General features: G+C 36.4%; 1 long non-coding RNA gene across 3 annotated transcripts in view; it reads right to left on the bottom strand.

Annotated features, from left to right (window-relative positions):
* The window catches only part of LOC122237656, a 74,633-nt gene extending 57,708 nt beyond the window's left edge, over window positions 1–16,925 (bottom strand). For 2 of the 3 annotated variants that reach the window (XR_006216248.1, XR_006216249.1), the window contains exons 1-2: window positions 16,850–16,925; window positions 11,676–11,843 (exon numbers count right to left, since the gene is read on the bottom strand). This is a non-coding gene — a long non-coding RNA (uncharacterized LOC122237656). Of the gene's footprint in view, window positions 1–9,000; window positions 9,113–11,675; window positions 11,844–16,849 lie in introns of those variants that run through there. The other variant, XR_006216250.1, reaches the window with a different exon arrangement.
* Window positions 16,926–24,757: the final 7,832 nt, after the last annotated feature.

Genomic DNA, 24,757 nt, shown 5'->3' on the forward strand with positions numbered 1-24,757 from the left:
GCTGGCACTGTCTTTCCCCACACCCTTCTTACTAAGGCGTGTCCTTTGAGGAAAGAATAGTATTAAAAGTAACATCAACTTGAATTTGATCAGAGCTGTCAGTCTACCGAAAACCAAAGATGAAAGAGATAGTTGCTGTGGGTATATTAGAGATTTAGCCTAATCTTCTGTCATGCCCTCTCTGCATCTCTGGTTATGATGATCTAGAACAGATCTGGTCAGAGAATTAGTGACTGACTCTATCAAAAACTATTTGCTGAGTCTCCCTTGCATAGTGCCAATGTTGTCTGGAACTTTCTCAATGAAGTTCGATCTTGAGAGAACCTCTTTGAACATAATTGTGGAAAAGGAATTGCCTCAGTTCCATCTTCAGGTTCTCCTCCAAGCTCTTAAGCCAAAACAGTGATCTGCCATCCAACTGTTGGGAGGCCAACTCAACAGCTATGCCATTTTGTTACCAATTTGACATTTTTAGTTACATATGACCACAGAAAGAATCATGACCAGACTTTGGAAATCAACATTGAAATGGAATGGTGGCAATCACAGAAACCAGGGACTGTGCTTCCCTTTACAGTGACCACATTCTTCCCAGCCTCCTCAACTTCTGCCTTTCATGCTTAGGGAAAATCATTCGTGAGTTTGGAAAATGAACTGAAATCGAAATTTCACTAAAATATTTTAATGCTTTGATTTAGCCACAGAACTTTCTCTTTCAGTTAAATGCTATTTATATATCCATTGAGAAAATGATTGAGAAAAGAAATTTGAGAAAAGAAATTAATTCACAGATCACTGCCTTTGCTTGCATTTAGGTACCGGCCTTGAAGAAGCCATAACATTTTAATTAATAAATTAAAACATTCCTTTGGTGTTGCTATCAATGATATACATCTGTTTCAGTTACAAAAGCAAACTATTAGAGGGGTGCCTGGGTGGCTCAGTCGGTTGAGCATCCGACTTCGGCTCAGCTCATGATATCACAGTTCGTGAGTTCGAGCCCCGTGTTAGGCTCTGTGCTGACAGCTCGCAGCCTGGAGCCTGCTTCAGATTCTGTGTCTCCCTCTCTCTGCCCCTTCCCAGCTCATGCTCTGTCTCTTAAAGATGGATAAACATTAAAAAAAATTTTTTAATTAAAAAAAACTAGAAAAAGTCTGTAAATGTATAATGCATTTGGAACCAAATGCAAACCCTTTAACTTCTGTGTGATTAAAATCCAGTAAAGCTCAAATAAGATTTTTCAAAATATTCATATATATAATATTTATGATTGGCTTTCCTTATATTTATGTACAGTCCAGAGAAATAAAAACCCATATAGACCGAGAAAGAAAAATCAAATGCCTATTTTAACTTTGCTATTACAAAAATTACCTACCTTTATGGTTCTTCAACTTTAGAATCATCTTTTAGAGGTCCACTTCAGGACATTAAGTATTCAGACTATTATAGACAAAATTTTCTTTTTTTTTTTATTTTTTTGATGTTTATTTATTTTTGAGAGAAAGAAAGAGACAGAGCATGAGCAGGGGAGGGGCAGAGAAAGAGGGAGACAGAATCTGAAGCAGGCTCCAGATGGAGCCAAATGGGCCATAGCAACTACTTTTTTTTGTTAATTGAAGTGTAGTTGACATGCAACATTGTATTAGTTTCAGTTCTGTTTTTAATTGTTTTTTGAGGTGTCTCCACATTGTTTTCCATAATGGCTGCACCAGTTTACATTCTTAACAGTGCACAAGTGTTCCCTTTTCTCCCTTTTCTTACATCCTCACTAGTACCTGTTATTTGGTAACACCAATTCTGACTGATGTAAGTTGATATCTCATTGTAGTTTTAATTTGCATATCCCTGATGATTAGTGATATTGAGCATCTTTTCATGTGTCTGCCTGTTGGTCATCTGCATGTCTTCCCTGGAGAAATGTCTATCCAGATCCTCTGCCCATTTTTAATTGGATTATTGGGCTGTTTTAAATCTTGAGTTGTTTCAGTTCTTTATATATTTTGGATATTAGCCTCTTACTGGTTATATCATTTGCAAAAATCTTCTTCCATTCAGTAGGTTGCCTTTTCCTTTTGTTGATCCTGTTATTCACTGTACAAAAACTTTTTAGTCTAATTTAGTCCCATTTATTCATTTTTACTTGTGTTGCTCTTGCCTCAGATCAAAAACAATATTGCTGAGACCAATGCCCAAGAGCTTACTACCTGTTATATTATAGGAGTTTTATGGTTTCCTGTCTACATTTACTTTTTAATAATTTTTAATGTTTATTTATTTTTGAGAGACAGAGCACAAGCGGGGGAGAAGCAGAGAAAGAGGAAGCAGGCTCCAGGCTCTGAGCTGTCATCACAGAGCCTGATTTGGGGCTCAGATCCACATACTGTGAGATCATGACCTGAGCCCAAGTCGGACATTTAAACGACTGAGCCATCCAGGCACCTGTCTACATTTAGTCTTCAAAACATTTTGAATTTTTTTTGTATACGTTGTAAAAAAAAAAAAAAAAAAGTGGTCCAGTCTCATTTTTTTGCATGTAGTTGCCCAGTTTTCCCAATACCATTTACAAAAGAGAATGATTTTGCCCTGTTATATGTTCTTTCCTCCTTTGTTGAAGATTAACTGACTGTATGAGTTTATTTCTGAATTCTCTATTCTGTTTCATTGATCTATGTGTCTATTTTTGTGGCAGTACAATATTGTTTGGATTATTATAGCTTTGTAGTATAATCTGAAGTCAGAGAGCACTGTACTTCCCACATTTTTCTTCATTCTCAAGATTGCTTTGGCTTTTTGGGGGCTTGTAATTCCATACAAATTTTAGGATTCTTCCACTTCTGTGAAAAGTGCTATTGGTATTTTGAATAATGATTCCTTTGAATCTGTAGATTTCTTTGAGGAATATGGACATGTTAACAATATTCTTCAAATCCAGGAGTATAGTATATCTTTCCAGGTATTTGTGTAGTCTTCAGTTTTTTTCATTAATGTTATATAGTTTTCAGAGAATAGATCTTTCACCTCCTTGGTTAAATTTATTCCTAGGAATTTTATTTTTTGATGCAGTTGTGAATGGGATTGTTTTCTCAATTTCTCTCTCTGATAGTTAATTATTAGTGTATATAAATGCATTAAAAAGTTTAAAAAATGGGGGGGGAGCGCCTGGGTGGCTTAGTCAGTTGAGCGTCTGACTTCAGCTCAGATCATGATCTCACGGTTAATGAGTTTGAGCTCCACGTCTGGCTCTCTGCTGACAGCTCAGAGCCTGGAGCCTGCTTCAGATTCTGTGTCTCCTTTCTCTCTGCTCCTCCCCTATCATGCTCTGTCTCTCTCTGTCTCTCAAAAAAAATAGTTAAAAAAATGCAGTAGATTTATGTATCCTGCAACTTCATTGAATTCATGATTACTTCTAGTAGTTTTTTGATGGAGTCTAGGGTTTTCTATATGTAGTATCATGTCATCTGCAAATAGTGACAATTTTACTTCTTTTCTAATATGAATAAATTTATTTATTTTTCTTGTCTGATTGCTGTGGCTAGGATGTCCAATACTATGTTGAATAAAAGTGGTGAAAGTGGGCATCCTTGTCTTGTTCCTGATCTTAAAGGAAAAAGCTTTCAGCTTTTCACCATTGAGTATGATGTTAGATGTGGGTTTTTCAAATATGGCCTTTATTATGTTGAGGTATTTTCCCTCTTTTTTCTACTTCATCAAGTGTTTTTATCATGAATGGTTGTTGAATTGTATCAATGCTTTTTCTGCATCTATTGAGATGCTCTTCAATGGTATATCATAGTGATTGATTCGTGGATATTCTACCATTCCCATATCTCTGGATTAAATCCCACTTTATCATGGTGTATGTTCTTTTTAATTTATTGGAGAATTTGGCTTGCTAAAATTTTGTTGAAGATTTTTACATCATAGTTTATCAGGGATATCACCCTGTAATTATTGTGTGTGTGTGTGTAGTGTCTTTGCCTGGTTTTGGTGTTATGTAATTATGGCATCATAGAATGAGTTTGGAAGCATTCTTTCATGTTCAACTTTTTGGAATTTTTTGAGAAAGATAGTATAAACTCCTATTTAAATGTTTGTTGGAATTCACCAGTGAAGCTGTCTGGTCCTGAACATTTGTTTGCTGGGGTTTTTAAACTTATGATTCAACTTCATTACTAGTAATTGGTGTATTCAAATTTTCTACTTTTTCCTGATTCTTCTTGGAATGTTGTGTTTCTAAGAACGTATCTGTTTCTTTTTTTTTTTTAATTTTTTTAATGTTTATTTATTTTTGAGAGAGACAGAGACAGAATGCGAGTGGGTTAGGGGAAAAGAGAGAGGGAGACACAGAATCCCAAGCAGGCTCCAGGCTCTGAGCTGTCAGCACAGAGCCTGACATGGGGCTTGAGCCCATGAGCTGTGAGATCATGACCTGAGCCAAAGATGGTTGCTCAACCAACTGAGCCACCCAGGCGCCCCAGAATGTATCTATTTCTTCCACGTCATCCCAGTTGTTTTAGTCTCTTATGATTCTTTGTATTTCTGTGGTATCCATTGTAAGTTCTCCTCTTTCATTTCTGATTTTATTTACTTGGGCGCTCTTTTTCTCTTTTTATTGATGATTCTGGCTAAAAGTTTATCAATTTTGTTTATTTTATGAAAGAAACTTTAGTTTCATTGATGTTTTCTAGGTATTTTTTGTTTGTTTGAATTTCTATTCAATTTATTTCCACCCTGATCTTTATTACTTCCTTCCTTCTACTAACTTTGGGCTTTGTTCATTTTCTCATTCCCTTAGGTATAAGGTTAGATTATTTATTTGAGATTTTTTCTTATTTCTTGAGGTAGGCCTGTATTGTTATAAACCTTCCTCTTGGAACTGCTTTTTCTTCATCTCATAGATTTGGGGACATTGTGTTTCTATTTTCATTTGTCTAAAGGTATATTTTAATTTCTTCTTTGGTATCTTCATTGACCCTATGGTTATTTAGTAGCAGGTTCTTAGCCTCCTTGTATTTGTGGTATTTTTAGGGTTTTTTTTCTTGTAATTGATTTCCAGTATCATACTTTTGTGGTTGAAAAAGATATTTGATGTGATTTCATTTTTCTTAAATTAATTGAGCCTTGTTATGTGGTCTAATATGTGGTCTATCCTAAAGACTATTCTATGTGGACTTGAAACCAATGTATATTATGCTTCTTTTTGATGAAATGCTCTGTATATAACTATTAAGGTTATATCTGGTTTAAGGTATCATTAAGGTTAATGTTTATTTATTGATTTTCTGTCCAGATGACCTATACATTGATGTAAGTGGGGTGTTAACGTCCCCTACTATTGTTGTGATATTGCCATTTTCTCCTCTTATGTCTGTTAATATTTGCTTTATGTATTTAAGTGCCCCTATGTTGTGTGCATAGATATTTACAAGTGTTATATCCTATTGCTGGATTGATCCCTTTATCATTATGTAAATCACTTCTTTTTTTTTCTTGTTACAGCTTTTTTTTAAGGCTAATTTATGTGATATAAGTATTACCACCCCAGTTTTCTTTTTGTTTATATTTTCATGGAATTACTTTTTCCATCCTTTAACATTCCATTTGTATGTGTCTTTAGACCTGATATCAGTCTCTTGTAGGCAGCACATGTGTGAGTCTTATTTTTTTTAATATATTCAGTCACCCTATGTCTTCTGATTAGAACATTTAGTCCATTTACATTTAAAGCAATTATTGATAGATATGCATTTATTGTCATTTTAATGATTGTTTTCTCATTGTTTTTGTAGTTGTTCTCTGTTCCTTTCTTCTCTCTTGCTCTCTTCCCTTGTGATTTGGTTACTTTCTTTAGTGTTGTTTATATTCCTTTCTGTTTATTTTGTGTGTATCAGTTAACAAAATAGACGTTTTTTGGTTTATGATGACTATAATGTTGATATATAATACTCTATGTACATAGCAGTCAATTTTAAGTTAATGGTCACATAAGTTTGAACACATTCTAAAGCACTACATTTTTACTCTTCCCTCCTCCACATTTAATGTCACATTTGCAACTTTTATTTTGTGTACCCCTTAACTAATTATTTTAGATATATTTGCCTTACTACTTTTGTCTTTTAACCTTCATACTAGCTTTATATGTAGTTGATTAACTACCTTTACTATATGTTTGCTACTGGTGAGATTTTTTTCATAATTTTCTTATTTATAGTTATAGTCTTTTCTGCTTAAAGAAGTCCCTGTAACATTTATTGTAAGGCTGGTTTAATGGTGATGAACTCCTTTAACTTTTGTTTGTCTGGGAAACTCTTTATCTGTCCTTGAAGTCTGAATGATAACCTTGCCAGGTAAAATATTCTTGTTTTTTTCCTTTTGGCACTTTACATATATCCTGCCACTCCCTTCTGCTCTGCAAAGTTTCTGGTGTAGAATCTGCTGATAGCCTTAGGCAGTTTTTATTGCATAAATTGCATAACAATTTGTATTTCTCTTGGTGCTTTTAGATTGCCTCTTTATCTTTAACATTTGATATTTTAATTATTATGTGTCTTTGAGTTCATGTTGTCTGGTGTTATTTATGCTTCCTGGACCTGGGTGTCCTTTTTTTCTCCAGGTAAGGGAAGTTTCTAGGTATTATTTACTCAAATAATGTTTCTACCCTTTTCTCTCTCTCTCTCTCTCTCTCTCTCTCAGACTCCTTTAATATGATTTTTTTAATGTTTATTTATTTTTGAGAGAGAGAGCACATAAGTAGGGGAGGGGCACAGAGAGACAGAGACACAGAATCTGAAGAAGGCTCCAGGCTCCGAGCTGTCAGTACAGAGCCCAACATGGGGCTTGAACTCATGAGTCATGAGATTATGACCTGAGCTGAAGCTGGACATTTAACTGACTGTGCCACCCAGGAACACCATGATTTTTAATATGCTTGATGTTGTCCCATAGATTGCTTAACATATCTTTATTTTTTATTATTTTTTGTGTGTGTTCATTTGGATGATTTCTACTACTCTGTCCTCCAGATTGCTGATCTGTTCTTTTGCTTCCTTTAATCCATTTGATTCCTCCTAGTGTTTTTTTTCTTTTTTTTTTTTACAGCTCTAATTGGTTTTATTTTTATTTTTGTATATCCTATCTCTTTGTTGAAAATACCACTCTGTTCATCCATTCGTCTGAATTTGATGAGCATCTTTATGACCATTATTTTCAACTCTTTATCTGGTAGATTGCCTATATCCATTTCATTTAGCTCTTTTTCTGAAGTTTTGTCTTGGTCTTTCATTTAGAACATATTTCTCTGTATCTTCATTTTATCTAATTCTCTGGGTTTTTTTTCTATGTATCAGGTAGATAGATGAGTTATGTTCCCTGGTCTCGGAGTAGTGTCTTTATGAAGAGGGTCCCCTGTGGGACTTTGTACTGCAAACTTTCCCTGGCCACCTGAGCCACTTGCCCTAGGAGTGACCCCTGTGTGGACTGCATTCATCCTCCTGTTATGTCTGGATCATGATTTTTGTAGACTTGCTGATGTGACAGCCTCCTGCTAAGGAGGCTGTCTGTCAAGTCTGGCCATGAATTTTATGGGCATGCTGGTGATCAGGGCTGGCCCATGGCCTGTCTGAATCTGTGGCCTGGAAATGACTATTGCAGGCACTATGGTATGCAGGCTGTCCCCCAGTGCAACTGGCTGCAGGGTCTGGCTGCAATAGCTGTGGGCTTACTGATAGGCTTAGTGGTAGTCCAGCTATCACTATTATAGGCATTTTAGTGTGTGGGGCTGGCCCCAGAGTAGGGCCACTTGGGAGTGGTTTCAGTGCCAGCCAAGTGTTCCCACTGAAAGTGGAAGAGCTGGGGAAGCTACTTGGGAAGGGCTCTGGGGCTGGCCAATGAATACTGCTGGGAAGTTTAGGGTAGCATTCAGCTTATGAGGGGCTCCTGGTAGGCAGATGGGTTTAATAGGGCAGGACCACAGGAGAAAGCCAGGGTGGAGCAAGTGATGCTAGGACAATAGATGGAGAGTTTCAGAAATGGAACCCACCAGCACCAGGCCAGCTAGGTAGAAGGGAAGTAATAAAAACATGGTGCCCACCAGTGCTTTTGTCCCTGAAGAATGTTCCAATATATCCCTGCCCATCTGGCATATATTGAGTAAATTGGTCAATGGATCTCCTTCAAATGTAACCCAAGTGCTTTTCAAACTGTTGCCTCTGCACTTTGATTCTGAGCGAGTGAGATTGTATACACTTTTTAAGAGCAGAGTCTTGGTTTCCTACTGCCTTTCTGTTCTCCCAGACATAAGGCCTATCAGTTTTTAAAGCCAAACACTTGGGGCTCCTCTTTCCAGTGCAGTTCCCCCAGGCTGTAGAGCCCAATCTGGGGCCTAGGACTTCATTCCTCAGAGAGGGCCTCTATGGTTGTAATATTCCACCTGCAATAATTCCTGATCAAACCACATCTTTGCCTTTCCTCCTCATCTCAATATGGATTTTTCTTTGTATTGTTAGTTGTATATGATCTGTTTTGCTAGTTTTGCTAGTTTGTTCTCAGAGATGTGGGTATAGGTTCTCTGTGGGGGAAGGTAAGCTCAGGATCTCTCTATTCTGCCATCTGTGGAAATTTCTAATATTTTACAATGCTTTATTTCTAACTCTGAGAGATCTTTAAGGAGATCATATTCCTAGAACCTCAGAGATCTGGCCCACTCTATTATTTTGCCCTGTGCACTAAAATTAGCTATGTCTTGTCAATATGGTAATGCTGGGGCTCAAGTCCTTCACTCTTTAAACCCTATTTCAGTAGGCCAAAACTACTGAAGTGTTTCTGCTTGGGCCATAGACTCTACTTCCTGGTTGGGGGATAACAATGGAGCCATGTTCACTCTTCAATAACATCATATTTGTGTTTCAATCTGTGAAGGAGCTCTTCTACATTGAAAGTTAGAAGAGCCAAGTTTGGTTGGTATATTTGACTAAACATACTTTTGGCTTGCTGGCCCATAAGAAATGTGGATTGAGTGTATATTGCTTCCATTCTTCTTTTTTCTTTTGGTGAACTTTCTCACCAAATAGTTGAAGTGGTGTCCAGTCTGAACTCTTGACCTGTACACCTGAAATTTGAAGTAATTTCCCATTGGTTTTTTAGCTCAGAGTTTCTCATACTTTGTGTAGAGGGAAACTATATTGAATATCTGAAGAAATTCGAAGAAAATAAAGACTTCAGTGAGAGGGAGCGATTCATGCTCTCCCTCTTCTTAATTAAAATACTTCTTTTCTTTGTTTAGCCACATTAACCCCCTAAAAAGCCTTAAGAGATTTATCACCATAGGTGTATTAGATTAGACAACATGGTAAACTTTTAATATTCACAGACTTAACATTCATGGTTTCACCAACACTGACTAACCTTAAAGAATTTTAGTTGAACATGTTAGAATCTTACTAACCTCATCATCTACAGCTAACTAAGATCAATTATTCTCTATTTTTCCATGCACACAGTAAAACTCATGAGGTGATACAAATCTTGGCTTATGAAATAAATAGTCCTTAAACAAGTGGGAATTGCTACTGCTAGAGGCAGGAATGAAACAGAATATGAAACCCTATAAGAAAGTTATGGGTCTTAGAATATAAAAAGTTTCATGGGGAAAATAATTTGCTATTGTGATATTCATAAATTTTAATATTTACAAAGCCTTGAGATTGCTCTCCCATGAATTTAAAGTCTGTGGTAAATTTAGGATTTTAAGTAATCATAATATTAAATTACAAGCAAACTATTTATGAGACTGAAAATTTAAGAAACCAAGCATAACCAATTCAGTCACCAAGTCAGCAAAGAGAACAAGTCACAAAAATAAATGTTTTATGAGGAAACCACATAGAGATGGAATATCAATTTAGTCTTCATTCAACATTGGCTTGATTTTCACTCACCACAATGTTTTGGAATCTTGTGTGTTAATACAGGTGAAGAGAATAGATTTTGAGTGTTTTCCATCAAAGAAATCTCTTGTTCACTTTGACATATTTTAAGCTACACTTATGGGACTCAAAACCATTTTTAATTGAAGGAAATAGCCAGCATAAAATCATCTCACAATCTGACTGGTTTATTTTCTTTGACTGAAATGGTTGCTGAGTGTCTTATATTTTTTATGTATTACCCTAGAGCAACAGTCTTTAGATATAGGTTGTATACGATTATGTCAATGGTGTGTTTCTGTTCTGAAAGGTTCTGTAGACAATTACAATGGAAAACAAAGAGTAAAGAAATTCTTTGGAGAATTGAGAATATTTCATTACTCTCTGGAGTGCAGTCACAGCTGGCCAATATAAACCTTTTTGTGAAGCGGCACCCATCTGGCCTTTATGGGCAGGTATTAAACTTCCTATAAGCAGTGTCATCCATCTGGCTTTTATGAATGTATGATGTACTGGGTTCAACTCAAATGATAACATATATCCCTATAGATAAGCCAAAGCCAATCTATAAAGATATATCTGCATATCTCTATGATTTACATAATGGGGTGATATGGCTGATAAAAGTAATTGGTGGCACTGTTGCCTTATCCACCCCCATCATCTATAGTTATTTCAGTGTCTTCCCTTAGCCTTCACAAATGCTTCAGAAAATACTTATTACTTAATAGCTGTGTGTATATGTGTGTGTGTACATAAAGTAAACCTGTATGATTTTCTCACCTGTTCAATGATGGCTCAGTTGTTTCTAGCTTAAAAAAACAAACTAAGAAACAAAATAAAATCTAGGAATGAGAAGAGGTTAACTTTCCAAAGCCTATGCTATTTTTCATTAATCTCTCTGTACATACATAATGTTGAAGAACCTGTTTGGCATGTGATAGTGAGGTTCCCTTCATCAACTTGTATGCTATACAGTGTCAAGAATCTAAATCTTTTCCATTTATATGCCTAAACACTCGAACAATTTATCAAAGAACATGCTCATTTCCAGAGCAAGAAGAGATTAGTCATATTAAACATTCAAGACATTGAATGAAACAGAACACTTTGGAAATTATAAAGTAAACATACAAGAATGAATTCTTATCACTCCAACTGTAGGACATCAGAGCTTTCATTAGATATAATATGCAGTGTTTGTTTTAGTAACTAAACCAAAGGTTTTGCATTTACAGAACTGCATTGTTACATAAGATTAACCATTTGTTAAAGCACTGAATCAGATTCTCGTATAACCCTCTTACGTCAGTGTCAAAATAGACTTTCTTGGGTAGACTAAAGTTTCCCCATATGGAAACACACTGATCCCGAGATACTAAAATGAAGCATTAGTAACAACAAGCAGAAAACGTTATCTGGTAAATAGTCCAAAGTGCCCTTGAGTCCCCACTCCAAACCTGGAACTAATAAGGGTTGCTGTGGATGTACTGACATAAATGATATGTTGCGCTCCCTGGTTTTCTTCTACAGAATAGATGTGTGTTGATCACAAAATTATACTTTTGACTTAGGATACACAAGCAATTACTTCTTAATACTTTCTACAGTCACTTATTTATCTCCTCCCAGATATTTATTTTACTAAGAGGAGTGCCCCTATCTAGGCTATGCTACGTTATTATACTCTACTGGCTCTCTCAAGAGAGTTTCTTGTAACTAAAATGGTGATACAGAAAGACTTACTTGCTAGTTGTTCCTTTGGTTACCACTCAGTCAGAGATAGGGTCAAAGAATAAGTGTGCTGCTCTTCCTCCTGTATAGTCATTGTCTGGGAGAGTCATTGTCATTTGTTTCAGATCCATTTAAGGAAATCATTGCTTTGCCCCATCATCCTGGTGATGGTAAAACCATCTGGTGAGGTAGGTAGAGAATTATTTCCTAAATACATTAAATATTTCTGAACCATTCCAATGATCTATTAATTCGCTTCTACTACACAATAATATGTCTTATAAATTAAATATACACAAACACAAACTCACATACATATACACACTAGCCACAATTATATTTTAAATACTAAATTCTCATTCTGTTCAAGTAAAAATATTTTCTGAGTTCAAAGCAAAGAATTCAAAAGGGGATACTATAGTCCACTTCTCTAAGAGGCAAAAAAAGAAAAAAGATTTCTTATTCCACAAATTTCTCTGTGATTTTTGGAAAACGAAATAAAATTTCAATAGAGTCTAATTATCTGTAAAATCATAGTATTTCAGATAAGACACAATTTTTAAGACGTTAAAAATCTTCCATAAAGGAGATATGGTTTTTAGATACAAAGCACACAGTCAAATTAGCTGTGGGAAAAGCTTTGAACATGGATTCTGGGACTAGGATCTGGGTTCTAACCTTGATTTCAGTTTATGAGCTGTCTGACTTTAGTCAATTTATTTTACCTCTCAACTCTTTAGGAGTTGGGAAATACAATGGGAATAATATAATGGGAATAATAATTATAATATATGATGATTGGGAAGATTAAATGATATAATGCATATGAATAAGCGAAGCATAATGGCAGACACATAGTAGATACTCAGTAAATCTGGGTTTTACACCTTTTAGGTTGTAAAGGTTGTAAAGCCTTCTAAAAGCAATGGATAAAAGCCAGTCTATACCCAAGATTTAAAATAAAAATCAATTTCAAAATATAAAAATGGGAGGAGAAATTGTCTCTGGTTTACTATTATAAAAACAATAATTTACTTGAATGAGTATAGACAAAGGAAAAAAAAAGCATTTCAGGTTTGGAAGATTTCAATAAAAGATCACACCATTTTGCATATTATGACCAGAGAGAATAAAGAGGCTCCTTTTTACTCAGTTGCATAGCTCAGGGCATTTCAGAATTCCCCCAAAATGGAAGGTAATCTTGGAAGGAATGGAATGGTCTCTCCAAAGAAAGAACCATCTCCTTGAATCTTTAATGGGATATTCTGATAAAAATGCTAGGCTGAGCCCAAATGAAACAATCAACTCATTAATTTATTTCCCAAGTAATCATTCATCAGATCAAGGTAATTTTCATATCAAAAAGGCCACAGACAAACGATCATTTAGAATACCTAACACTTTGGAAGAATTGGCTAAAATAAGCTGATGAGTTTATTTGCTGGGCAAGTCCCACAATTCTTCTATTTTGAAAAGAGAAAGGATGATGTTGCGGGTCAGGTCCCTGGTAAGCAGATTCTGAGAGGACTGAGGTTTGCATGCACAAAGTTTATTGGAGAGTATCCTTGACATTACCACCTATAGGATGCTAAAAGAAGTACCAATGGGCAGAGAGATGGTAAGCCCCACAACATCCTCAGCCAATCTCATGGGGAGCTCTGAAGCTAGGGATGTGCACAGCTGAATTGTAGGAAATTGGCAAAGGAGCCAAACTTTATATCCTTCTCATTAACCATTAGATTGAAGCTCCCCTGGGAAAGAGGAGTGACTCAATTATTGAGGAAATGGGAACTTAGCTTTATAAGTTAAAGCTCACATATTCCCAGCTTTATACTTCCATACTTCTAGAAACTGGAGGATCAGAAATTCAGTCCCAGGAAGGCAAGATGGGAAGGAGGCTATTTCTGAGACTTTTATTTGGCATTCCTCATTATGATTGCTTTTACATACAGGCATAGGCTTAGATCTCAATATGGAGTTTCTTTTTGCTACATTCAATTATATATTGGGTGATTGGGGAAATAATCAGTGAGTGGGTCTCTGGACTCCTTGAGTCAAACCTGAGCCAGGTCTTTATTATCTATTCCCCACAGCCTCTTTGTCCAATGTTCCTCAAAATGTTTGGGTCCCTTTCTCAGTATATAGTTGTTAAGTAAGTGCCCAGAGATTCCTTTGCAGAAGTACTAAGGGAATTATTGTCATATACACTTGTCATGATCTTGTTGTGTCCTTCCTTCTGAGAATATTGTCTCTTCTACAGTAAATAAGTTATGGATCGGTAAACTGGCTCAAATCCAGAAAAGGGGTAAGAGATTTTGACATTTTATTGGGAAGTTGCCTAGCATATTGACAATCTTGATTTATTTTAATGGTGTAGATTGAGCAACACCTTTGCTGACTTCCCATCTATCTTGTCCCTAGAGATGCCATGTTCTATTAACCATCTCCAGAGCCCTCTGATCTCAGGTGTCCCAGCTACCACTATAGCCTTGCTGCTCGTTACAGTAAATATGCCCAACTGGCTTTTGACATTTAACAATTAGCCTCCCTTAGTTTGGGATCCTGTCAATCCCCATTGCTGTCTATTAAGGCAACTCCTACCATCAACTATGGTCTGTGAAGCACAGCCACCATGAAGCTTTTCTATGGTGTTCATGCCCCTTGCCAAACCTGCTTTAATAAAGGAGTGTCCCCTGGGATTTCTTTTATTTCTTTTTATTTAACGATTTTCTTTTTAAGTAATCTCTACACCCAGTGCAGGGCTCCAACTCACAACCCCAAGATCAAGAGTCACACACTTCACCAACTGAACCAGGCAGTCAGCCTCCTCCCATTTTTAAAGTCTGGGATGTCCTTTACAATGTAGTCATCAGGCGAGTTTTCCAGGCTTACATGGTAGTACATCTACTTTGTGAGCCTTTTGATCCCTTCTTCACTGTCTGTCACACGGTGTTTAGCATTCCACTTCACTTAATGTGAACCATCATTTTCCTCAAGCTCTTAATAGTGATTTCCAACTATATGATAGCATCAACTCTCAGTGTCCTTTATCTTGGGAGTTTCCCAGATTGATAAATTCTTCCTTGGGCAACTTTTCACCTGTCTTTGGACAACAAACTATGATTACATTTTAGAAAATTGGGGAGCAACCAAGAAACAGGAAACTGTGCTATCAGAAAATTCCCCAAAATTAGATGACTGTTTATAAAATTAGAAATTTCAAGGTAAAACAGTATTGTGCACAAAGCATTCATTTACAAATCTAATACTATCTTAAGGAGATGGGTGAGATGAAGGAGAAAAATACAATTGGTTTATACTTTTCTTTCTGTGATTTTCCTGTTTTCAGGTATTTTTCTCTTTCTTTCATTTAATAGGACAAGTGAGATAATCTGGTCCTATAACAGTTTGCAGAGGGAATAGCTAATGTGTATAACCACTTGGTCAACACCAGTCTATGGATACCTTTTAGGACACAATTTCCAAAAGAATCTTCCTCATAGAATATAAAAAGGAATCATGCAAAATGTGGTTATCTGAGATTTAAAAAAAGACATTATACTGAATTTTCCAAGCATAAAACAAGTGGTCATATTCATAGAGGCAAATCTGCATTGACACTGCCTGAGAGAGCCATTCACAATTGCAATTATTCCTTAAATGCCAACCTGAGCATTTCAGCATTTTTTTATCTCAATGCCAGCTGCCCCTACTGCCCCAAAGCACTGCCAATCTTTTTCGTATGCTAGAATTAGAATGTGAAAATGGTGACCAAAAGGAAAAAAAAAGGTCAGTTTTCTAAATGGCAACAATATCAAAAATGAGTCCTACTGAACTTGCTGACTACACTAGATAGTTTCTCGGTGAGCAAAGTGACTGCACTTAGCAGCCCAAGCCACTAGAGCTGAAATGACCTCTTGGATACATATTTATTAATGTATATCCACAGTAAATTAGATTTTATTTGTCTCTCAGATCATGGAGAAGTCCTTTCATTCCTTGTAACCTTGAGACAGGTAACCGTAACTGGGGCTGGGGACTTTCTGCATATTGAGAGAAATTTTGAAATATTTGGAAGAACGATGTATTTCTTTTTATTACATATTTGTTTTTCTTTTTATTTCACTTGATATTTTGAGAGATTTGATCTATGTGCTATTAGATCCTTTATACTTAGATTATTAAAGAATGTTTCATAAAATCTATTTGTCATCAAAAAAGGCTTTAGAGGTGTTTCTTTTCTCTTCAAGTTCTTCATTAAAACATACATACAAAGGAAATTATGATATCCCAACTATAAACAAGCACAGACACCAAATGTTTCAAGTGTACTTGGAAATATGACTCTGTGAATTTAGAGTAAAATTTCATCCTTGGTTCATGTTAAAGGTATTCTTTCATCCACTCCTGCCCCATCCTTCCAATGGCTTCTGTGACATAATTTCTGCTTTTTGTCATAGACCCTTTTCAGCTCCCAAGACTACCCCATAGATGGCTCCAATTTTTTTCTTTGGGTTGCTATGCTCTTCATCCACAAAAATGGCATCCCTACCATCAATCATGGCTAGAGAAAGGGAGCTATGCCCACCTGGGGGCTTCTGTTGGTGAGGAAACACCAACTGATAATGAATGGCACTCCCTGACAGATGCAACTTTTTCTCTTCATTCCTATTTGTCACAAACTCTATTTATATTTCGCTCACTCCTTTCTTTTACTCTTACTCCCTGGATTTTCTAAACTTTTGTCTTTTCTTGTATTTTTTTAACATACTTCCTTTCTTATGACCTAGGTCTTAGAAGAGCTACCCAGGCCATTTGGGTTTTGGGTCCTAGATCTAGGGGTTTAGGTAGGAGGGAGGAGGGAAACTTCATAAAACTGATTGGAATAGAATATCACCTCAGCTCTTAGTGGCAAGACAAAGCACTGAGGCTTCTAAATTCAACCCTAAAGGCAGGTAAATAGTTGTCCTTATCCCTTCCCAGAGAAGAAACAACCCCTGTAGTAGTCTTTCTACTATGTATGTGTCTAAAAGGGGATCCACCCAATTCTATGAGCACCCAATTCTACAAAATGCAGCCCAAATTCTGTCTTTAATTTCATTGTCTGAGGTTGGCTATTAATCCTTTGAAAACCTTATCAAGAACATATCATAAGGATCTCAGTTCAAACCACCACCAATATTCACCTGCACAACCACAGAAGCCTGTGAGCCCACAGCCTTTCCCTACTGCTTCCATTCCTCATTCCATACAGAAGGTAGAGTATGTTTTCTAGAATGTAAGTTTGATCACTCATTCACTTCTCCCTTGTAAAACTTACCAAGTCTTGGAATAGCTCTCAGAATAAAGACCAAATTCCATCTCATTCTTGCATCACTGTCCTGTCACCTACACACCCTACAGCCGCCCTTCCTTTTGTTTCCCAGCTACTCATGCTCCCTCCCACTACAGGGTCTCTGCACTCCCTTTGAGCACAGCACATCTCCCCATCTGCCACCCTCACTCATATCTTCCTCCTCCTCCCTTATGCATCCTTCAGCTCTCAACTCAGGCATTATTTCCTGTTCCTCTGTTAAATGTTCTTATTGTACAATATTCCATTACATCAGAGTTCTTATCTCAGTTTTAATTATACATTCTTGTGATTTAAGTCACCATTGCACCACCAGTATAGGGCCTAACACATAAGTGTCACTCAATAATTATTCATTGAATGAATATATGAATTTATAGATAACCATTTATTGCAACATACCATCACATACCTTATTTTGCCACCAGCTATTATTATCTGTATACTGAACTAGATGTGGGACTATGGTTTCTGTAGACCTTGCATTTTAACCCATATCTTGATGATGGCAGTTAAATAATAAACACCGATTTCTTCCTTCTGGTCTCACTCATGACATTGTTAAGTGACATCCAGAAATTAAACACTGTTGCTTTGAGAAAGTGCATGTGAAGAGGATGAAATAACAAGCTACACACTGGGAGAAAATACTTACAGATAACCTAGCTGACAAAGGACTATGTGTAGAATATATAAAATAGTCTCAGAACGCAACAGTAAAAAAAAAAATCCAGAAAATGGGCAAAAGACATGAACAGACATTTTCTTGGAAATGTTTACAGATGGCAAATAAGCAAAAGTAAAATTGTTTGCTATCATTAGCCACTAGGGAAATGCAAGTTAATGTCACAAGATTTCACCATACACCTATGAAAATATCTAAAATAAAAAACTGACAAAGCTAAGTGATGGCAAAGATACAGAGAACCTGGAGAAATGGTATCACTCATACATGGCTGATGGGAATTTAAAAATGGTATGGCCACTCTGGACAACAGTTTGGTAGTTTCTATAAAAACTGAACATACTGGGATGAACTACTGGGTTTTTATTCCATCCTTCAGCTCTCAACTCAATGCATTACTTCCTAAGAGAAAATGTAAACTTATGTTTATGAAAGTCCTGTATATAAGTGGTCATAGCAGCTCTATTTGTTAATAGCCAAAACTAGAGTCAGCCCAGATGTTCTTCAATCAATGAATTACTAAACTAACTTTTGAACATAACATATCATGGAATCTACTCAGAAAGAAAAAAGAATGAATTCATGATATATGATATATTGAGATGAATCTCCAGGAAATTATACTGAGTGGAAAAAAGAAAAAAACAGTTCCAAAGGGTCCTATTTCATTTATATAAGATTTTGGAAAAAATAGAATTTAAAAGTTGAAGATATATTAATGGTTGCCAGGAGTTATGGATGGGACATAAGGAGGAAGGTGGGAGGTGGGCATGGTAATAAAAGGCAGCAAGAATCAATATCTTGACTGTGCTGGTAGCTACACAAACATACACAGGTGATAAAATTGTATAGAACACACACATACACACACAGACACAAAAGTGCAAATAAAACTGAGGAAATCTGAATGAGATTGAGTGGATTGTATCAATATTAAAATCCTGACTGTGATATTAGACTGTAATTTTACAAAATGTTAGCCCTGGGGGAAGCTAGGCAAAGTATACAGGAGATCTCTCTATATTATCTCTTACAATTGTATTTATAATTTACCTTCATAAAAATTTAAGTTAAAAATGATATCCAGAGATATGGATATATCTCTGAGATGTATATGTATATATATATATGTGTGTGTGTGTGTGTGTGTGTGTGTGTGTGTGTGTGTATACACATACATCTATATATGATATATAGAGAGATGAAAAACTCTATACACAATTCATTGGTATCCACTGGAGACCCAGTGAATCCTAGATAGGACACAATAATAGCTGTTGTGGAACATATATTTCTTGTTCAAGGATAGAGAGCAAATTAGCTTTCACAAGCTGGTTCCATTCCTAGTGGTTTGAACTTAAGGGGAGGTGGGGTTACTGCTACCCCTAACACCCTGTAGCGGGTTTTATACCCTTGTGACCTCAAACTTAGGGAAAAGCCATTGTAGAAGTTGTAGTGAGGACTGGAAAGACTTCAATGTGAAAGAAAACGGTAGCTGGAGGAAAAAGCCAATGTGAGGTGAGACTCCTGGGTGGGTGTGGGATGGCTTTCCATGGACCTGTATAACAGAGGACATGGGACGGGAAAAGGTGTTGATTTACACGTAAGATTTGATGGTAAGGTAGATATAAATTTCACCTACCCATATCTCCATTTTAAAATAAACTCTGCTGCAGATGTGTGTATGTCTGTGTATATGTGTGTATGTGGGGGTGTATGTAAATTTATAATTTACATAATAGTAATCTGTAACTGTTTTGGCTTTGCTAACTGTCTTAACATTTTCATAAAGTGGTTGCAGCTGTTGACGTTACAGTTCAGAATTTCCTCCCCTCAGTTAAATGCAGGATGGTGGGGCTTAATTATATACTACAGGGAGTTTTAATAAGGTATCACCAAAATTATCATGAGATCTTATTAGATTTACCACAAAACTTTGACTATCTCTGATAACACTTCTCACGGGCTAGATTCTAAAATAATGCTCAAGGAAATTCTGAGATTTTACCAGATAGTAAATCAGCAATGAAGTAGCCACATTTAATTACTGAGAAATGATTGATATTTTCTTTCCAGATGTAGTTACATGAAGTGAAATTTAATGGTATGTTTTAAGAGAGGCAAAAATAATGCATGCTTCAAAAAAACTGAAAACAAGGCTGAGACCATCCAAAATGATGCAGAGAAAACATGCTAATTAGCAACTCACTAATGATATCTTACTGAAGCGCTCTCTGAAAGTTGCACCTTTTTTTCACAGAGCATCTGTAGCCCTGTGGGTAGAGACTGTCAAAATTAGGTTAAGGAAATTGGCAATGGGCCAATGGGCCACGATGATTATGATGTCACATCCATAAATATTAAATAATAATAATAAAACACTAAAGCAGTAGGGTGATATACACAAAGCCAGGACAGGATTTGATTTCTCAAGAGCCAAATAAGAGCCAGCTGGGAAAAATGCCCAGCCCCAGAGAAAAAGACAATAATGAAAAGAGTGTACTGTTATGCTGAGAGAAGCTTTGCAAGTCACACCATACATTCAGGGCAGAAGAATCAGGTCACTTCAGGAAGGAGGCCGGTGATGAACCTCTGAGAACCTGAGTAGGAAATGGATTTAATAACTGTTGCCTGTAACCCTGGTGGATGCTTGAAGCTCTCTCTGTAATGATCCTAGCACATATCCAGTAGTACATCCTGTCCCAAGAAGCCAAGAGTCCATTACTTAACCTACAGCACATGTTGCATGAAAACCTGCTTTTGTTTTCACCAGGGAACCTCTGCCAATTTCCTTTAATTGACCTGGATTATAGTGCCGATCCTAGAAGAAGAATCTAAGCAGTCAAGAGGCGCATGTTTCTCTTCAAAGATTATCCTCAATTCACAGATAGAAACAAGTTCCAGCTAGATTTATCAAGCATCCAGTTATCACATTAGCCTTGTGGCTTTGTTACATCTTAGACTTTTTTATGGCTCTGATCACATTTCCCTGGCTTGAAACTGACAATTTCGGGTTGATTTTTTTTTTTCATTTTCCTTCCCTTTCACACCTATAACTTCATTTGAGTGCTTTGTTTGGTTTTTCTTGTATGAATCTAACCTGATGTGGATTTATCTATCCACAGATGGGTTAAAGCTTAATAAAATTTCTGTTTTGTTGGGGTATTATCACTCAGAGACAACTATCATGGTCTCCTACATTATTTGTACTTTTCCTTTCTAACTCATGCACATGTGCACCAATGCACAGATATAAGCTCACAGGCATGGGAATACAGACATGGGGACACATACACACACACAAGAACACACATATTTAGGGTTTCTTCATGAAAGAAGCAAAAATACAGTGTTTTTGCTTTTTGCTTTGCCACTAATTTAGACTTTTACTTTTATATTGTTTGGTCCTGGGGCTTGTAACAATAATGAAGTACTCTATAGAACATTTCTGGGATCATGATCCCAACATTTTACCCGTAACCAAGGATATTTGGGGTTTTTTTCCCCCACGTCCAGTACTAACTTCAGTTTTTGTCAGTGCCAGTGATTCTGTCTAAGTATCTCAGAAAATTCCAGATTTGCGTGCATTAGGGAGTACCTAGGGCTTTATGCTAAGATAAGCTACTGCTCTAATTTTTATATTAGAATTAAAACTTCTTGAATTTTTGTTTTTGATATTATTTAAATATTCATAACATGCAAATTTCCAATACTTTCTTTTGAGCAGGTATTCATGGGGCAAGGATTTAGGAAAGGAAGTGGAAAAGAGGCTGGAAAGACCAAAGATAAACAGTGACAATTAAGCCAAAACCAGTGCCATGCTTCACAAAAGTTGAGACACATAGACACTTGGCTTTTAATTTCTCCATCAATTTGGACTGTGTTTTTGTGAAAGTAAGATAATATATGTGAAAGCACCTAGCCAAATTCTTGGGACATGGCAGACATCCCATAAATACAAGTTTTTACTACTATATTAAGCATCTTCTGGTCATAAGCAGAATTTACTCAGTAAAGAAAAGTTACAGCTCATTTGAGCCAATTAGAATAAAACACTTGAAACTGATAACATGCAATGTTACCAAAATCCTAAATCTCACCAGCATTAAAAATATCAAAATCGGGGCGCCTGGGTGGCTCAGTCGGTTAAGCGTCCAACTTCAGCCCGGGTCACGATCTCGCGGTCTGTGAGTTCGAGCCCCGCGTCAGGCTCTGGCTGATGGCTCAGAGACTGGAGCCTGCTTCCGATTCTGTCTCCCTCTCTCTCTGCCCCTCCCCCGTTCATGCTCTGTCTCTCTCTGTCTCAAAAATAAATAAACGTTAAAAAAAATATATCAAAATCATTGAATCCAATTCTGAAAAACCTAAGAATTCCTATTTCCCATCTCTAACTTTTCCTAAGCTATCAGTCCCCAAAGAAGCCAGACAAATCTCCAAGTCATTCTGTTTTTATTTGTCCCATGTTATCTTTTTTTTTTTTTTTAATTTTTTTTTTCAACGTTTTTTATTTATTTTTGGGACAGAGAGAGACAGAGCATGAACGGGGGAGGGGCAGAGAGAGAGGGAGACACAGAATCGGAAACAGGCTCCAGGCTCCGAGCCATCAGCCCAGAGCCTGACGCGGGGCTCGAACTCACGGACCGCGAGATCGTGACCTGGCTGAAGTCGGACGCTTAACCGACTGCGCCATCCAGGCGCCCCTCTTCTAGTTGAGACTAATAATTGTTAAACCAATCCCATATCTGACTAATTTCTCAATAAGTACAAATTTATAGGGAATCTTGCAAAGGAAAGTAGCAATTATGCTTGCCTGAAAATAGAATTCCATTTTGGAAAATATGTGTGTATTATTTACTGTTTGTATATATCATTCATTATTGGCTGCTAATAGGTGCAGTGATAACCCTGTGTCTCTGGTATAACCATTGATAGAATGCAATAATCACCCACCTTTGAGAGGTTCTGGGCAGCAACTGTTCGGGATGCTATTATGCAATGAGGGAGTGACAAATACAATAAAAATGGAACCTAAGACTCTTACTCCTGGCCTATGCTGATTCATATACTCTAACAGTTTGTTTAATAGTTAAAGCATCTGGTAATGCTATAATAAGTTTATTTAGCAATGCCCTTGAGAGGCCTCAAATATCTTATTATATTTTTATATTTCTTACATTCTTATTTTTTTTATTCCTTACATTAGGAACTTTTGTCTTGATAAATCAGATCTCTGTTCTATTTCATTCTGATGTGTTTTAAGTTCATAGGTCTGTCTCTAGCTATAGTTGTATGTATAAATTCAGTAACTGTTATACAAAATATTAAATACATGTAAAATATATAAAGAACTACATCACTAACTCATTATGTTAAAAATTTTTTCCACAATGCTTTGGAGGAGCCATTTTTCATTTTCCGTTGATTCATTCCACTTTCAGCTGAGCCAGTCTTAAGTGACTAGTTATCTAGAGATAATGGGAAAAAAACTAACTACGCTAATCACTGTGGAAAGAAAAACAAAAGTGACATTTCCAACAACTTGCAAAGGTGCACACAAAATCCAACAGAAGTACTTCATGTGTTTCCTCTATGTGGCTTTTTTGTATGGCACCAATTCTATACACAAAATATACTATATCAGATAAAATATTTATTTTTTAAATTAAGTAAATTGAGACCCCAATGTCTTATTTGTTGAAAGACATTATTCCTGTGGCTAAGAAAAAATCCCAGCTCTCAATCCAGACACCCAGCCTCATCCATTACAGGAGACCTTGTAACTTCTAAGCATCCCCTGGAACATTTAGGTCAGAAGGGCAGACTCTGTCTTGTTCACAGTGATTTAAAATCATTAGCAGCTAATGATTATTTGTGTTGAACAAGAGTCCAATCATGCCACAAGCTGTCATAGTTGGTGCTAATTAACAGCCTTGGTAGCAGAAGCAAGTTCAGAAATTGAATAATCCTACCAAGTGCTGTCTCATTGGTAGGAAGTTGCATTTCCCATCCCTACCTGTTCTAGCAAGGGAGCACTGATGTCTGGAAGACAGGCCTCCATGAAGTTTCATTACATCTCCAGTCGTTTTTACAAGACAGGGACAAATATAACAGTATATGAGAGAAAGAAGAGTCAGGTTGTTGCTCTTAATATTTAAAAGTATGATTCAAGGGAATATTATCCAAGAATAATTGAATGCTTGGTTTAATCAAAAGCAGATTAAACATGGCACTGGAAGCACAGCTCTAATATCAAGTTATTAATAGGTAGTGCCAGCAACAATAATAATGTACCTTGATGTTTACAGTAGGGGCATGCCCTGTAGGTGAATCAATAAGTAAAAATGAAAGCCCTTGTACAAATTAGAAGTGCTAACATTTCCATGAATAATAAATAATTGATTCCTATGACTCTATAGAGAAAACAATTTACTTGAAGAATTTTATCTCTTATTCTAATTTATAACTCTTCTTGACATTTTGTTCTGATATTCAAAATCATGTCAGAGCAAATGAGCTATTATAGGAAAAGTTGTATTAATTTTACCCGTTGATATAAGCAAAACATATTGCTTTTGATTTTTATGAATAGGTAATTTTGTTTTTCATAAATACATAATGAACTCTGGGTTTTTTTCCCCATGAATGGAAAGGGGCTTTTGAATACATAAAATATAGTTACAAGGATGCCAATCTTTTTTTGTTTATATCTGTTCAGCCAACACATTTGAAATGTTCTGAAGCTGATTTTTCTTTTTACATGTAACAAAGTCTGTCACCAGCACAATGTTGACAAGATTCACAACTGACCCACTCTTTATATTACAAGTCTTCAACCTCAACCCAGGCATCAAAAAAAGTTTATAAGTAATATCAGATTTGAAACATTTTTATAGAAGCATATTGCATTTAGTAGTAGAAAATACCCTTTCTTGCCCCTGCAGTTGCACTGATCTGACTGAATAGAAGAGAGAATATTATTTGTACATTTGTATAATGCTATTGTTTGTACTATTTGTACATCACTTTAGACCTTTTCTTGGCTCGATCTTATGAAAG

The sequence above is a fragment of the Panthera tigris genome, chromosome B1 (genome assembly GCF_018350195.1).
Source record: "Panthera tigris isolate Pti1 chromosome B1, P.tigris_Pti1_mat1.1, whole genome shotgun sequence".
NCBI classification, from domain to species: domain Eukaryota; kingdom Metazoa; phylum Chordata; class Mammalia; order Carnivora; family Felidae; genus Panthera; species Panthera tigris.